At 37.6% G+C, this 15,759-nt stretch overlaps 1 long non-coding RNA gene across 1 annotated transcript in view; it reads right to left on the bottom strand.

Annotated features, from left to right (window-relative positions):
- Positions 1–15,759, bottom strand: part of LOC122230046 — a 115,732-nt gene that overhangs the window by 15,550 nt on the left and 84,423 nt on the right. The window contains exon 3 of the long non-coding RNA XR_006207257.1: positions 2,339–2,375. This is a non-coding gene — a long non-coding RNA (uncharacterized LOC122230046). The remainder of the gene's footprint in view (positions 1–2,338; positions 2,376–15,759) is intronic.

Below are 15,759 nucleotides of genomic sequence, written 5' to 3' on the forward strand. Positions count from 1 at the left end.
ATTAAACTGTTTCATGTGGTAAGTTATAAGAATGGGTCTTGCTGGATGTGGAGAAATTGGAACCCTAATACATTGCTGGTCAGAATGTAAAATAGTACATTTGGAAAACCAGTTTGGCAGTTCCTCAAAATGCTAAACATAGATTTACCATATGACTCAACAATTTCACTCCTAGCTCTATACCTAAGAGAAATGAAAACATATGTTCACACAAAACTTGAACACAAATGTCCATAGCAGCATTACTTATAGTAGCCAAAAAGTGGAAACAACCCAAATATCCATCAATTGATGAATGGATAAATAAAATGGAGTATGCCCATACAATGGACTATTTATTGTCTGACAATAAAAAGAAATCAATTATTGATATGTGCTACGACATGAATGAACCTTGATAACATTATGCTCAGTGAAAGAAGCAATATACAAGTGACGGCATATTGTAGGATTCCATTTATATGCGAAGTCCAGAATAGGTAAACCCATAGAAAGAGGAAATAGATTAGTGGTTGCTTGTGGCTATGGGTGGGAGGAAATGAAATGACTGCTAATGGATAAATTTATTTTTGGGGTAATGTTCTGGAATTAGATTGTGATGATGGTTGCACAATTCTGTGAATATACTAGAAACCACAGAATTGTGTACTTTAAATGGTAGATTTTCTGGTAGATGAATTATATCTCAAGAATTCTGTTTAAAAAAAAAGCTTTCAGATTTACAGGAAAGATGGTGGACTAGGAGAACCCTAAGCTCACTTTTTCCCATGAATACAACTAGATAACATTCACATCAGTGTAAATAACCCAGAAAATGACTCAAAGACTGGCAAAACAGAGTTTCCACCACTAAATGTAGAGAGGAGGCCACAGTGAAGAGGGTAGGAAGGGAAGAGATGTGGTCTGGAGCTAAATGGACTCATGGGACTGTCCACTGGAAGGAGGGATGCTGTGTATGTGAAGAGAAGAAACAGACCCCAGGCACTTCAGGCAGAGGAAGGACAAAACCCTCATCCTCTAATATTTGGCTTTGAAAACCAGAGGGACCAAATTTTATAATTTCTTCAGTGGGGCTTAACACCTGGAACTGCAAAAATCACTGGGCTCAGCTCTGGGAGAACTGGGAGGTCAGAGTCTCTGCCTTTAATGGGACAGCACAACAAATAGCTCCACTGAGATACAGCATAGAAGCAGCAGTTTGAAAACTGCCTGGGGTATACAGAAGGGAGATTTGTTTACTAATCTCAAGAGCGTGTACTGGAGGAACAAGCATCATTAGGATACTTCTCCAGGAACAAAAGAGCTGACAGGTGCCATTTCACTCCCCACCCTTCCCACTCCCTCCAGCCTACATACACAGATACCTGCAGAAACCAGCACAGCACCAACACTCTCCGCCAAACTTTCTAACACTGTGCACTCCAACCTCTTGTCCTCCTAAAGACCTGCCCCCTCCAGTATATAAACTTGGCAAGAGCCCATCTAAAGCAGTGCCACAAATCTGGCAGTGTGCAAGCAGCCCCAACAGGGGCTAGCAGGACTCCAACGTGACTCCTGCCCAGGTGAGAGGGGGAAACAACCACACATATGAGTCCAATTGAACACCAACAGTGGGCTGGTTCTGAAACCAGCAAGTTTCTCAGGGTACAGTACAGGGAAAGTACCCTGCAGTTTGATGCTACTGCATCTACGGCAAATTCCTGGTCTGATTCAACTCAAACCAAAGGTTGCCCTAGACATGCCCAGTAACAATACAGGAATTCATCCTACCCACAACAGGCAAAAGAGCCATTGAAGACAACTACACGGAAGACAAAAGTGGCTCAACCACAATAGTAGGGCAAACATAATACACATAGGAGACTTCAGATCCCTGAAGTGGGATCTGGTGAACATGACATTGTTCTGTAGAGCACTATAGGATGTCTTCTTCATAAGACCATTACTTTCAAGAGCAGGAAACATAGCTGACATAGAAAGAGATGCAAAAAGTTAGATGAAATGAGAAGACTATGTCCCAAAGGCACAGAGAATTCAATAAGTGAGGACACTATGTCCCAAATGAAAGAACAGAACAAAATCATAGCAAGATAGCAAAATGAAAAAAATCATATGCCTGATAGAGAATTTAAAGTAATGATCATAGGGGCACCTGTGTGGTTCAGTCAGTTAAGTGTCTGACTTTGGCTCAAGTCACAATCTCCTGGGTCATGAGTTCAAGCACTGTGCAGAGCCTACCTGGGATTCACTCTCTCTCCCTCTGCCCCTCCCCAACTTGTGCTCTATATCAAAATAAATTAAACTTAAAAAAATAAAAAATAATCATAAATATACTCACAGGACTTGAGAAATGAGTGGAGGACCTCAGTGAGACCCTAAACAAAGAGAAAGAAAACATAAAGAACCGATCAGAATGATGAACTCAATAATTAACAATACACCAGATGGAATAAAGAGTACACTAGAGGAAGCAGAAGAACAGATCAGTGACCTGGAGGACAGAGTAATGTAAAGCAATCAAACTGAATAGGAGAAAATAATAACAAAAAATGAAGGGAAGATGGCAGCATAGGAGGGCACTGGGCTCACCTCGTCCTGCTGATCACTTAGATTCCACCCACACCTGCCTAAATAACCCAGAAAACCTCCAGAAGACTAGCAGAATGGACTCTCCAGAGCCAAGCATAGATAAGAGGCCCATGGAAGAGGGTAGGAAGGGAAGAGAGGCAATGCACGCTACATAGACTGGTGGGAGGGAGCCGGGGCAGTGGAGGGGCAGCCCGCCTGGCAAGGCAGAGCCCCAGAGTCTGGCTTGCAAAAGCGGAGGGGCCAGACTGTGTGAGTTCTGACAGCCAGTGGAACTTAATATCTGGAATGTTAAAAGTCAACAGCTCTGCTCGGAGAGTGGGAGGGCGAGAGGACACTGGGAGGGAGAGGTGTCGAGCCCCGGAAGATGGAGCTCAGATTGGCAGGGAAGCAAGGTGCTGGCCAGCGCCATCTCCCTCTCCCATCCCCCAGCTGTAATCCCAAAGGGAACCAGTTCCCATCACCAAATTTGCTTGTACCACACAAACAGCCAACGCTGTGCTTCTGTGAATCCATCCCTCCAATGGCTCTGCCTCCCTCCTGGTGCTTCAGGGCCCCTCCCGCAGGGGACCACCGACTGCAAAGTGAGCTAAGCCTGTCTCTACCACCCCTGTGCATCTTTGTGGATCCACCCTGGCTAATATGCCAGATCCTGTCAAAGCAGCACCACAAGCCTGGCAGTGTGCAAGTAGCCCAGACAGGGGCCACAGCACTCCACAGTGAGTCCTGCCCCTAGGAGAGGAGATGATAAGGTACACACCAGTCTGACTGTGGCCCCAGCGGTGGGCTGGGGGCAGACATCGGGTCTGACTGCAGCCCCGCCCACCAACAAAAGTTACTCCAGACAGCACAGGGGAAGTGCCCTGCAGTTCCACGCCACTCCAGGGACTATCCAAAATGACAAAACAGAAGAATTCTCCTCAAAAGAAACTCCAGGAAGTAGCAACAGCTAACGAATTGATCAAAAATGATTTAAGCAATATAATGGAACATGAATTTAAAATAATAGTCATAAAATTAATTGCTGGGCTTGAGAAAAGTATACAGGACAGCAGAGAATCTATTGCTACAGAGATCAAGGGACTAAGAAATAGTCATGAGGAGCTAAAAAATGCTATAAATGGGTGCAAAATAAAATGAAGGCGACCACAGCTCAGATTGAAAAGGCAGAGGAGAGAATAGGTGAATTTGAAGATAAAATTATGGAAAAAGAGGAAGCTGAGAAAAAGATAAAAAAATTCAGGAGTATGAGGGGGAGAATTAGAGAACTAAGTGATACAATCCAATGGAACAATATCCACATAATAAGAATTCCAGAAGAGGAAGAGAGAGAGAAAGGGGCTGAAGGTGTACTTGGACAAATCATAGTTGAGAACTTTCCTGATCTGGGGAAGGAAAAAGGCATTGAATCCAATAGACACAGAGAACTCCCTTCAGACGTAATTTGAATCGATCTTCTGCATGACATATCATAGTGAAACTGGCAAAATACAAGGATAAAGAGAAAATTCTGAAAGCAGCTAGGGATAAACACGCTCTAACTTATAAAGGGAGACCCATAAAACTAGTGGCAGATCTATCTACTGAAACTTGGCAGGCCAGAAAGGAATGGCAGGAAATCTTCAATGTGATGAACAGAAAAAAATATGCAGCTGAGAATCCTTTATCCAGCAAGTCTGTCATTCAGAATAGAAGGAGAGATAAAGGTCTTTCCCAAACAAACAAAAACTGAAGGAATTCATCACCACTAACCCAGCCCTACAAGAGATCCTAAGGGGGAATCCTGTGAGACAAAGTACCAGAGACATCTCTACAAGCATGAAACCTACAGACATCACAATGACTCTAAACCCATATCTTTCTATAATAACACTGAATGTAAATGGACTATATGCTCCAACCAAAAGACATAGGGTATCAGAATAGATAAAAAACCAAGACCCGTCTATTTGCTGTCTACAAGAGACTCATTTTAGACCTGAGGACACCTTCAGATTGAAAGTGAGGGGATGGAGAACTATCTATCATGCTACTAGAAATCAAAAGAAAGCTGGAGTAGCCATACTTATACCAGACAAACTAGACTTTAAAGGCTGTAACGAGAGATGAAGAAGGGCATTATATAATAATTACAGGGTCTATCCATCAGGAAGAGCTAACAATTATAAATGTCTGTGCGCCAAATATGGGAGCCCCCAAATATATAAAACAATCACAAACACAAGCAACCTTATTGATAAGAATGTGGTAATTGCAGGGGACTTTAATACTCTATTTACAGTAATGGATAGATCATCTAGACACAGGATCAATAAAGAAACAAGGGCCCTGAATGATACATTGGATCAGATGGACTTGACAGATATATTTAGAACTCTGCATCCCAAAGCAACAGAATATACTTTCTTCTCAAGTGCACATGGAATATTCTCCAAGATAGATCACATACTGGGTCACAAAACAGCCCTTCATAAGTATAAAAGAATTGAGATCATACCATGCATACTTTCAGACCACAATGCTATGAAGCTTGAAATCAACCACAGGAAAAAGTCTGAAAAACCTCCAAAAGCATGGAGGTTAAAGAACACCCTACTAACGAATGAATGGGTCAGCCAGGCAATTAGAGAGGAAATTTAAAAAATATATGGAAACAAATGAAGATGAAAATACAACAATCCAAACGCTTTGGGATGCAGCAAAGGCAGTCCTGAGAGGAAACTACATTGCAATCCAGGCCTATCTCAAGAAACAAGAAAAATCCCAAATACAAAATCTAATAGCACACCTAAAGGAAATAGAAGCAGAACAGCAAAGACACCCCAAACCCAGCAGAAGAAGAGAAATAATAAAGATCAGAGCAGAAATAAACAATATAGAATCTAAAAAAAACTGTAGACCAGATCAATGAAACCAAGAGTTGTTTTTTTGAAAAAAATAAACAAAATCAATAAACCTCTAGCCAGGCTTCTCAAAAAGAAAAGGGAGATGACCCAAATAGATAAAATCATGAATTAAAATGGAATTATTACAACCAATCCTTCAGAAATACAAGCAATTGTCAGGGAATACTATGAAAGATTATATGCAACAAACTGGACAACCTGGAAGAAATGGACAAATTCCTAAGCACCCACACACTTCCAAAACTCAAACAGGAAGAAATAGAAAACTTGAACAGACCCATAACCAGCGAAGAAATTGAATCAGTTATCAAAAATCTCCCAACAAATAAGAGTCCAGGACCAGATGGCCTCCCAGGGGAATTCTACCAGACTTTTAAAGCAGAGATAATACCTATCCTTCTTAAGCTCTTCAAAAAAATAGAAAGGGAAGGAAAACTTCCAGACTCATTCTATGAAGCCAGCATTACTTTGATTCCTAAACCAGAGACCCAGTAAAAAAAGAGAACTACAGACCAATATCCCTGATGAATATGGTTGCAAAAATTCTCAATAAAATACTAGCAAATCAAATTCAACAGCATATAAAAAGAATTATTCACAATGATCAAGTGGGAGTCATTCCTGGGCTGCAGGGCTGGTTCAACATTCTAAAATCAAACAATGCGATACATCAAATTAATAAAAGAAAAGATAAGAATCATATGATCCTATCAATTGATGCAGGAAAAAGCATTTGAAAAAATTCAACATCCTTTCTTAATAAAAACCCTTGAGAATGTCAGGATAGAAGGGACATACTTACACATCATAAAAGCCATTTATGAAAAGCCCACAGCTCATATCATCCTCAATGGGGAAAAACTGAGAGCTTTCTCCCTGAGATCAGGAACACAACAGAGATGTCCACTCTCACCGCTGTTGTTTAACATAGTGTTGGAAGTGCTATTATCAGCAATCAGACAACAAAAGGAAATCAAAGGCATCAAAATTGGCAAAGATGAAGTCAAGCTTTCACTTTTTGCAGATGACATGATATTATACATGGAAAATCCGATAGACTCCCCCAAAAGTCTGCTAGAACTGATACATGAATTCAGCAAAGTCGCAGGATACAAAATCAATGTACAGAAATCAGTTGCATTGTTATACACTAACAATGACGCAAGAGAAAAACAAATAACGAAACTGATCCCATTCACAATTGCACCAAGAATCCTAAAATACCTAGAAATAAACCTAACCAAAGATGTAAAATATCTGTATGCTGAAAACAATGAAAGCTTATGAAGGAAATTGAAGACGATATAAAGAAATGGAAAAACATTCCATGCTCATGGATTGGAAGAATAAATATTCTTAATATAAATATAAATATATTTATATTTATATTATATATTTAACAATATAAATATTGTTAAAATGTCAATACCACCCAAAGCTATCTACACATTCAATGCAATCCCAATCAAAATTGCACCAGCATTCTTCTCGAAGCTAGAACGAGCAATCCTAAAATTTGTATGGAACCACAAAAGACCCCAAATAGCCAAAATAATTTTGAAGAAGAAGACCAAAGCAGGAGGCATCACAATCCCAGACTTTAGTCTCTACTACAAAGCTGTAATCACGAAGACAGCATGGTATTGGCACAAAAACAGACACATAGACCAATGGAATATAATAGAAACCCCATAATTAGACCCACAAAAGTATGGCCAAGTAATCTTTGACAAAGCAGGAAAGAATATCCAATGGAAAACAGTTTCTTTAACAAATGGTGCTGGGAGAACTGGACAGCAACATGCAGAAGAATGTAACTAGACCACTTTCTTACACCATTCACAAAAATGAACTCAAAATGGATAAAGGACCTGAATGTGAGACAGGAAACCATCAAAACTCTAGAGGAGAAAGCAGGAAGAAACCTCTCTGACCTCAGCCGCAGCAATTTCTTTTTTTTTTAACTTTATTTTTTTTAATTTACATTGAAATTAGTTAGCATAGAGTGAAGCAATGATTTCAGTAGTAGATTCCTTAATGCCTCTTACCCATTTAGCCCATCCCTCCTCCCACCACCCCTCCAGCGACCCTCAGTTTGTTCTCCATTTTTATGAATTTCTTCTGTTTTGTCCCCCTCCCTGTTTTTATGTTATTTTTACTTTCCTTGCTTTATGTTCATCTGTTTTGTCTCTTAAAGTTCTCATATGAGTGAAGTCATATGATTTTTTTCTCTCACTGACTAATTTCACTTAGCATAATACCCTCCAGTTCCATCCACATAGTTGCAAATGGCAAGATTTCATTCTTTTTGATTGCCGAGTAATACTCCATTGTATATATATACCACATCTTCTTTATCCGTTCATCCATCGATGGACATTTGGGCTCTTTCCATACTTTGGCTCTTGTTGATAGTGCTGCTATAAACATGGGGGTGCATGTGTCCCTTCGAAACAGCACACCTGTATCCCATGGATAAATGCCTAGTAGTGCAATTGCTGGGTCGTAGGGTAGTTCTATTTTTAGTTTTTGAGGAGCCTCCATACTGTTTTCCAGAGTGGCTGCACCAGCTTGCATTGCCACCAACAATGCAAAAGAGATCCTCTTTCTCTGCATCCTCACCAACATCTGTTGTTGCCTGAGTTGTTAATGTTAGCCATTCTGACAGGTGTAAGGTGGTATCTCATGGTGGTTTTGATTTGTATTTCCCTGATGATGAGTGATGTTGAGCATTTTTTCCTGTGTTGGTTGGCCATCTGGATGTCTTCTTTGGAGAAGTGTGTATTCATGTCTTTTACCCACTTCTTCACTGGATTATTTGGTTTTTGGATGTTGAGTTTGATAAGTTCTTTGTAGAGTTTGGATACTAACCCTTTATCTGATACATCATTTGCAAATATCTTCTCCCATTCTGTCGGTTGCCTTTTAGTTTTTCAGCTGCAGCAATTTCTCACTTGACACATCCCCAAAGGCAAGGTAATTAAAAGCAAAAATGAACTATTGGGACCTCATGAAGATAAAAAGCTTCTGCACTGCAAAGGAAACAATCAACAAAACTAAAAGGCAAACAATGGAATGGGAAAAGATATTTAAAAATGACATATCGGACAATGGGCTAGTATCCAAAATCTATAAAGAACTCACCAAACTCCACACCTGAAAAACAAATAATCCAGTGAAGAAATGGGCAGAAAACATGAATAGACACTTCTCTAAAGAAGACATCCAGATGGCCAACAGGCACATGAAAAGATGCTCAATGTCGCTCCTCATCAGGGAAATACAAATCAAAACCACACTCAAATACCACCTCACACCAGTCAGAGTGGCTAAAATGAACAAGTCAGGAGATGATAGATGCTGGCGAGGATGTGGAGAAATGGAAACCCTCTTACACTGTTAGTGGGAATGCAAACTGGTGCAGCCACTCAGGAAAACAGTGTGGAGGTTCCTCAAAAAATTAAAAATAGATCTACCTTATGACCCAGGAATAGCACTGCTAGGAATTTACCCAAGGGATACAGGAGTGCTGATGCATAGGGGCACTTGTGCCCCAATGTTTATAGCAGCACTCTCAACAATAGCCAAATTATGGAAAGAGCCTAAATGTCCATCAACTGATGAATGGATAAAGAAATTGTGGTTTATATACACAATGGAATACTACTTGGCAATGAGAAAGACTGAAATATGGCCTTTTGTAGCAACGTGGATGGAACTGGAGAGTGTTATGCTAAGTGAAATAAGTCATACAGAGAATGACAGATACCATATGTTTTCACTCTTAGGTGGATACTGAGAAACTTAACAGAAACCCATGGGGGACAGGAAGGAAAAAAAAAAAAACTTAGGGAGGGAGCCAAACCATAAACTGAGTGTTGATAGGGGGTGGGAGGGAAGGGAAAGTGGGTGATGGGCATTGAGGGCACCTGTTTGGGATGAGCACTGGGTGTTGTATGGAAACCAATTTGACAATAAAATTCATATTAAAAAAATGAAAAGAAACTTAAGGAACTTAGTGACACCATCAAGCATAATAACATTCACATTATAGTGATCCCAGAAGGAGAAGAGAGAAAAGGGGGCAGAAAACTGTTTTGAAGAAATAATAGCTGTAAACTTTCTGTATCTGAGGAAGGAAACAGAAATCTAGATCCAGTAGGCACAGAGAGCTCCCAACAATATTAACCCAATGAGGTCCACACTAAGACACATAGCAATTAAAATGGAAAAAAGTAGTGATGAGATGATAATTTCAAAAAGAGCAAGAGAAAACAGTTACATACAAGGGAAATCCCTTAAGTCTATCAGCTGATTTTTCAGCAGAACCTTTGCAAGCCAGAAAGTGGCATGATATATTCAAAGTGCTGAAAGGAAGAAAACCAGCAGCCAAGAATACTCTATCCAGAAAAGCTATCATTCAGAACAGAAGAAGAAAGAATTTCTCAGACAAATAAAAGTTAAAGGAATTCATGACCACTAAACCAGCCCTACAAGAAATGTTAAGGAGACTCTTTAAGTGGAAAGGATAGACCATAAGGAGGAGTAAGAAAAGTAGGAAGCACAAAAGCAGTAAAATTAAGTATATCTATAAAAACTAGTGAAGAGATTCACAAATAAAAGGATATAAACTATGACACCATATACCTAAAACATGGAGGGGAGAAGAGTAAGGAATAGTTTCAAACTTAAGGAACCATCAACTTTAAGTATAGATTGCTATGTGCATAAGATGTTATATGTAGATGTAATGGTAGCCACAAATCAAAAATGAGTAATAGATACATGAAAAATGAAGAGAAAGGAATCCAAGTATATCCTTAAGGAAATCAGCAAACTGTGAGAGAAGAGAGCAAGAGAAGAAAGTAACAGAGAACTCCAAAAGTGACCATAAAATAACAAAATGGCAGTACGTACATACCCATCAATAATTACTTTGATTATAAATTGACTAAATGCTTTAATCAAAAGACATAGGGTGACAGAATGAATAAAAAAGCAGGAGCCATCTATATGCTGCCTACTAGAGACTCATTTCAGACCTAAAGACATGTGCAGATTAAAAGTGAAAGGATAGAACAGCATTTATCATGCAAATGAAGTGAAAGGAAAGCTGGGTAGCAATATTTATATTAGACAAAATAGACTTTAAAATAAGACTGTAACAAGAGACAAATAAGTACACTGTATAGTCATAAAGGGAACAAACCAACAAGAAGATATAACAATTGTAAATGTTTATGCACCAACATAAACACCCAAATGCATAAAGCAGCTAATAGCAAGCATAAAGAAAGTAATCAATAGTAATACAGTAATAATATGGGACTTTAACACCCGACTTATAACAATGGATAGATCATGCAAACAGAATATCAACAAGGAAACAATAGCTTTGAATGACACATTTGGGCCAGATGGACCTAACAGATATATTCAGAACATTCCATCCTAAAACAACAGAATGCACATTCTCTTTAAGTGTGCATGGACCACTGTCCAGAGTAGATCACATATTAGGCCACAAAATAAATCTCAACAAATTTAAAAATAATTAGAGTCATACCATGCATCTTTTCTGACCACAATGCTATGAAATTAAAAATCAACCACAAGAAAAGATACCATGCATCTTTTCTGACCACAATGCAATGAAATTAAAAATCAACCACAAGAAAAAATATCTAGAAAGAACATACATACATGGAGGTTAAATAACATGCTACTAAACAATGAATAGGTCAACCAAGAAATCAGAGTAAATAAAAAAATACATGTAGACAAATGAAAATGAAAACACAATGGTCCAAAATTTTGAGGATGCAGCAAAATCTGTCTTAAGAGGGAAGTGTATAGCAATACAGGCCTACTTCATGAAGCAAGAAAAATCTCAAACAACCTAATGTTACACATAAAGGAGCTAGAAAAAGAAGAACAAACAAATCCCCAGTGACAGGGGAGGGGGAAATTAAAAAAGATTAGACTAACAGAAATAAATGAAATAGAAACTAAAAAAACAATAGAACATATTGATGAAACCAGGAGCTGGTTCTTTGAAACAATCAACAAAATTGATAAACCTTTAGCTAGACTCATCAAAAAAAAAAAAAAAAGTCAAAATCAGAAATAAAGAGGAGAAATAACAAACACCACAGAGATACAAAAGATTATAAGAGAAGATTATGAAAAATTATATGCCACCAAATTGGACAACATAGAAAAATGGATAAATTCCTAGAAACATAAACCTCCCAAAACTGAATCGGAAGAAATAAAAAATTTGAACAGCCTGATTACCAGCAATGAAATAGAATCAATAATCAAAAATCTCCCTACAATCAAAAATTCAGGACCACACAGCTTCACAGATGAATTCTACCAAACATTTAAAGAAGAATTAATATCAATTCTTCTGACACCATTCCAAAAAATAGAAGAGGAAGTAAAGCTTCCAAATTCATTCTATGAGGCCAGCATTACCCTAACACCAAAACCAGATAAAGACACTACAGAAAAAGAGAACTACAAGCCACTCTCTCTGATGAACATAGATGTAAAAATCTTCAACAAATAGCAAACCAAAACCAACAATATATTACAAAAATCATTCACCACAATGCGAAAAAGCTCAATGAAGTAGAACATCCATTCATGATTAAAAAACCCTTAACAAAGTAGACTTAGAGGGAATATACCTCAATAAAGGCCATACATGAAAAACCCACAGCTAATACAAGCAATGGTGAAAAACTTGAGAGCTTTTCACTTAAGATCAAAAACAATACAAGAATGTCCACTCTCTCCACTTTTATTCAATATAGTACTCAAAATCATAGCCACAGCAATCAGACAAGAAAAAGAAGTAAAAGGCAAGGAAGAAATAGAACTTCCATATTGGCAAGGAAGAAGTAAAACTTTCACTATTTGAAGATGACATGATACTCTATATAGGAAACCAGTAAGATGACCAAAAAACTACTAGAGATAATAAATGAATTCAGTAAGGTCACAGGATACAAAATCAATATGCAGAAATTCATTGCATCTTGATACACTAATAATAAACCAACAGAAAGAGAAATTAAAACAATCCCATTTACAAAGATAATAAAATACCTAAGAATAAACTTAGCCAAGGAAATGGAAGAGCTATACTCTGAGAGCTATAAAACTTTGATGGGAGTGCCTGGGTAGCTCAGTTGGTTGTGCATCTGGCTCTTGATTTCAGCCCAGATCATGATCCCAGGATCATGGGATTGAGCCCAGTGTCAGGCTTGCTGAGCATGGAGCCTGCTTAAGATTCTCTCTCTGTCTCCCTCTGCCTCTCTCCTTAGTGTGGGCTCTCTCTTTCTTTCTCTCTGTCTCTAAAATATAACAAACAAACAAACAAACAAACACTAATGAAAAATTGAAGATAACAAACAAATGGAAAGATATTCCATGCTCATGGTTTGGAAGAACAAATATTGTTAAAATGTCCATTCTTCCCAAAGCAATTTACAGATTTAATGCAATTTATATCAAAATACCAAGAGCATTTTTCACATAGCTATAGTAAACAATCCTAAAATTTGTATGGAAGCAAAAAAGACCCCAAATAGCCAACGCAACCTTGAAAAAGAAGAACAAAATTAGAGATATGACAATCCCAGATTTCAAGATATACTGCAAAGCTATAATAATCAAAACAGTATGGCCACTGGCACAAAAATAGACACATAAATCAATAAAACAGAATAAAGAGCCCAGGAATAAACCCATGATCATATGATCAATTAATTTTTGACCAAGGAGGTAAGAATAGGCAATGGGAAAAAGATAGTCTCTTCAACAAATGGTGTTGGGAAAACGGGACAGCAACATGCAGAAGAATGAAACTGGATGACTTTCTTACCTCATACACAAAAATAAACTCAGAGTGGATTAAGGACCTAAATGTGAGGTTTGAAACCATAAAAATCCTAAAAGAGAACACACGCAGTAATTTCTCTGACATCAGCTGTAGCAGCATTTTTCTAGATTTATCTCCTCAGGCAAGGGAAACAAAAGCAAAAATGAACTATTGGTACTTCATCAAGATAAAAATAGCTTTACAGCAAAGGAAACAATCAACAAAACTAAAAGACAACCTACTGAAGATATTTGCAGATAACATCTGATGAAGGGTTAGTATCCAAAATATGTAAAGCACTTACACAACTCAACACCAATCCCCTCTAAATAATCCAACTTAAAAAGGGCAGAACATGAACAGACATTTTTCTAAGGAAGACATATAGATGGCCAACAGACACATGAAATGATGCTCAACATCACTCATCATTACAGAAATGCAATCAAAGCCATAATGAGATATCACGTCACACCTTTCAGAATGGCTAAAATAAAAAACACAAGAAACAAGTAGTGTTGGTGAGCATTATTTACAATTTACAATGGAAGCAACTCAAGTGTTTATCAGTAGATGGATGGATAAAGACGTGGTGTATTTATACAATGGAGTATTATATCAATTACAGCTATTAAAAAATGTATGAAATTTTGCCATTTGCAACAACATGGATTGATCTAGAGGGTATCATTCTAAGTTAAATAAACCAGCCGCAGAAAGACAAATGCCATTCCACTCATTTTTGGAATTTAAGAAACAAAAGAAAAAGACGCAAACCAAAAAATAGACTCTTAACTATAAGGAACAAACTGATGGTTCCCAGAGGGGAAGTGGTTTGGGGAATGGGTGAAATAGGTGAAGAGAATTAGTACACTAAGATGAGCACTGAGTAATGTATTGAATCGTTGGATCACTGTATTGTACACCTGAAACTACTATAACACTGTATGTTAACTACACTGGAATTAAAATTTTACAAAATGGTTAAGGTGATAAAAAAAAAAAAAAGCTTTCAGGAAAATATGCTTAAATGTAAAAAATAAATCTATAATATATGGATTTCTTTATGTACTAGGACTGAGAATAGTACCATATATATAGTATATAGTATATAAAGTATGGTAAATAAATAGTGTATAGTGTGTGTGTGTGTGTGTGTGTGTGTGTGTGTGTGTATTAGGAAACCAAATAAATATTGGTCTGACTGGCTGGAAATTTGAATTTGAAGTCCTAAGGAATTCTGGGTGTTTTTTTTTTTAAAGAATGAAAAATTCGGTAAGGATTGTGGAGTTAACATCATCAGTTTACTTTTCCTGCTGGGGTGCTTGGGTGGCTCAGTTGGGTGTCTGACTCTTGATTTTGGCTCAGGTCATGATATCATGGTTCGTGACTTCCAAGCTCTGTATCTGGTCTGTGCTGATAGTGCAGAGCCTGCTTGGGATTCAATCTCTCTCCTCTCTCTGCTTCTCCCACACTCTCTCTCAAAATAAATAAATAAGCTCAAAAAAGGAAGTAAGAAAGGAGTTTACTTTTACTGCTATCAGTTACTAGCTGTGACTCCTGGCTTTTGTTTTCATTTTTCTAGAAATAACTGTAATGATATCTTACAGTTGGGTGTGTGGGGTAGGGGGGAAAGAGAGAATGAGCCTGATATGTAGCAGGTATATTATTATTTTATTACTAGGGTTGTCATTTATGTAGGAGAGCACAGCTTTATTGCCAGGTGTAACATTTAGGATTTGTGTTTAGGGTAAAAAATATATTTAAAAAGCCATGGAGACACTTGGCTTGTAGCTCTGCTGTGTCTAAAAAAAATTCCCTTCTTTGTCTAGGCAAATCATGTCTTTAGTGAAGTCAATTTTTTAATTTTTGCATTTGCAAAGTATGCATTTTTTGCACTACAATACTTTGCTTTGAAAAGACTTTTTAGGAACACTAAAAAAAACATCGAGAGCTACTGAGATGAAATACACAATTGAATGTTAACTAACTTGAATTTAAAATCTTGGAAGAAAAATACAAAACAGAGTTATATGATTAAAAAGCAACTGAATTTAGTTATTTTTTGAAAGAAAGAATTATCAGTTTAAAATTAAAGAACAAAGTTCTAATTAAATAATAATCAATAGTAATAATAGCAAAAATATCCCTCTGAGATGGAGAGAATTTAGGGACTAGGTGAGGGAACAAGGTGCAAAAAAAAAAGCAAGAAAGAGAATTTCAAAGGGATAGAGAGAAAGAGAACAATACTAATGCTTCCAAAGATTCTGATTGCTGAAAACCTAGAACATTTAATAATGTTACTAATCAGTTCAAAGCTTAAAAAGCACAAGTCTTTGAAGCATACATGGTTTCGAAGTCTGTACTGTTTTTCAA

The sequence above is a fragment of the Panthera leo genome, chromosome C2 (genome assembly GCF_018350215.1).
Source record: "Panthera leo isolate Ple1 chromosome C2, P.leo_Ple1_pat1.1, whole genome shotgun sequence".
Taxonomy (NCBI): Eukaryota; Metazoa; Chordata; class Mammalia; order Carnivora; family Felidae; genus Panthera; species Panthera leo.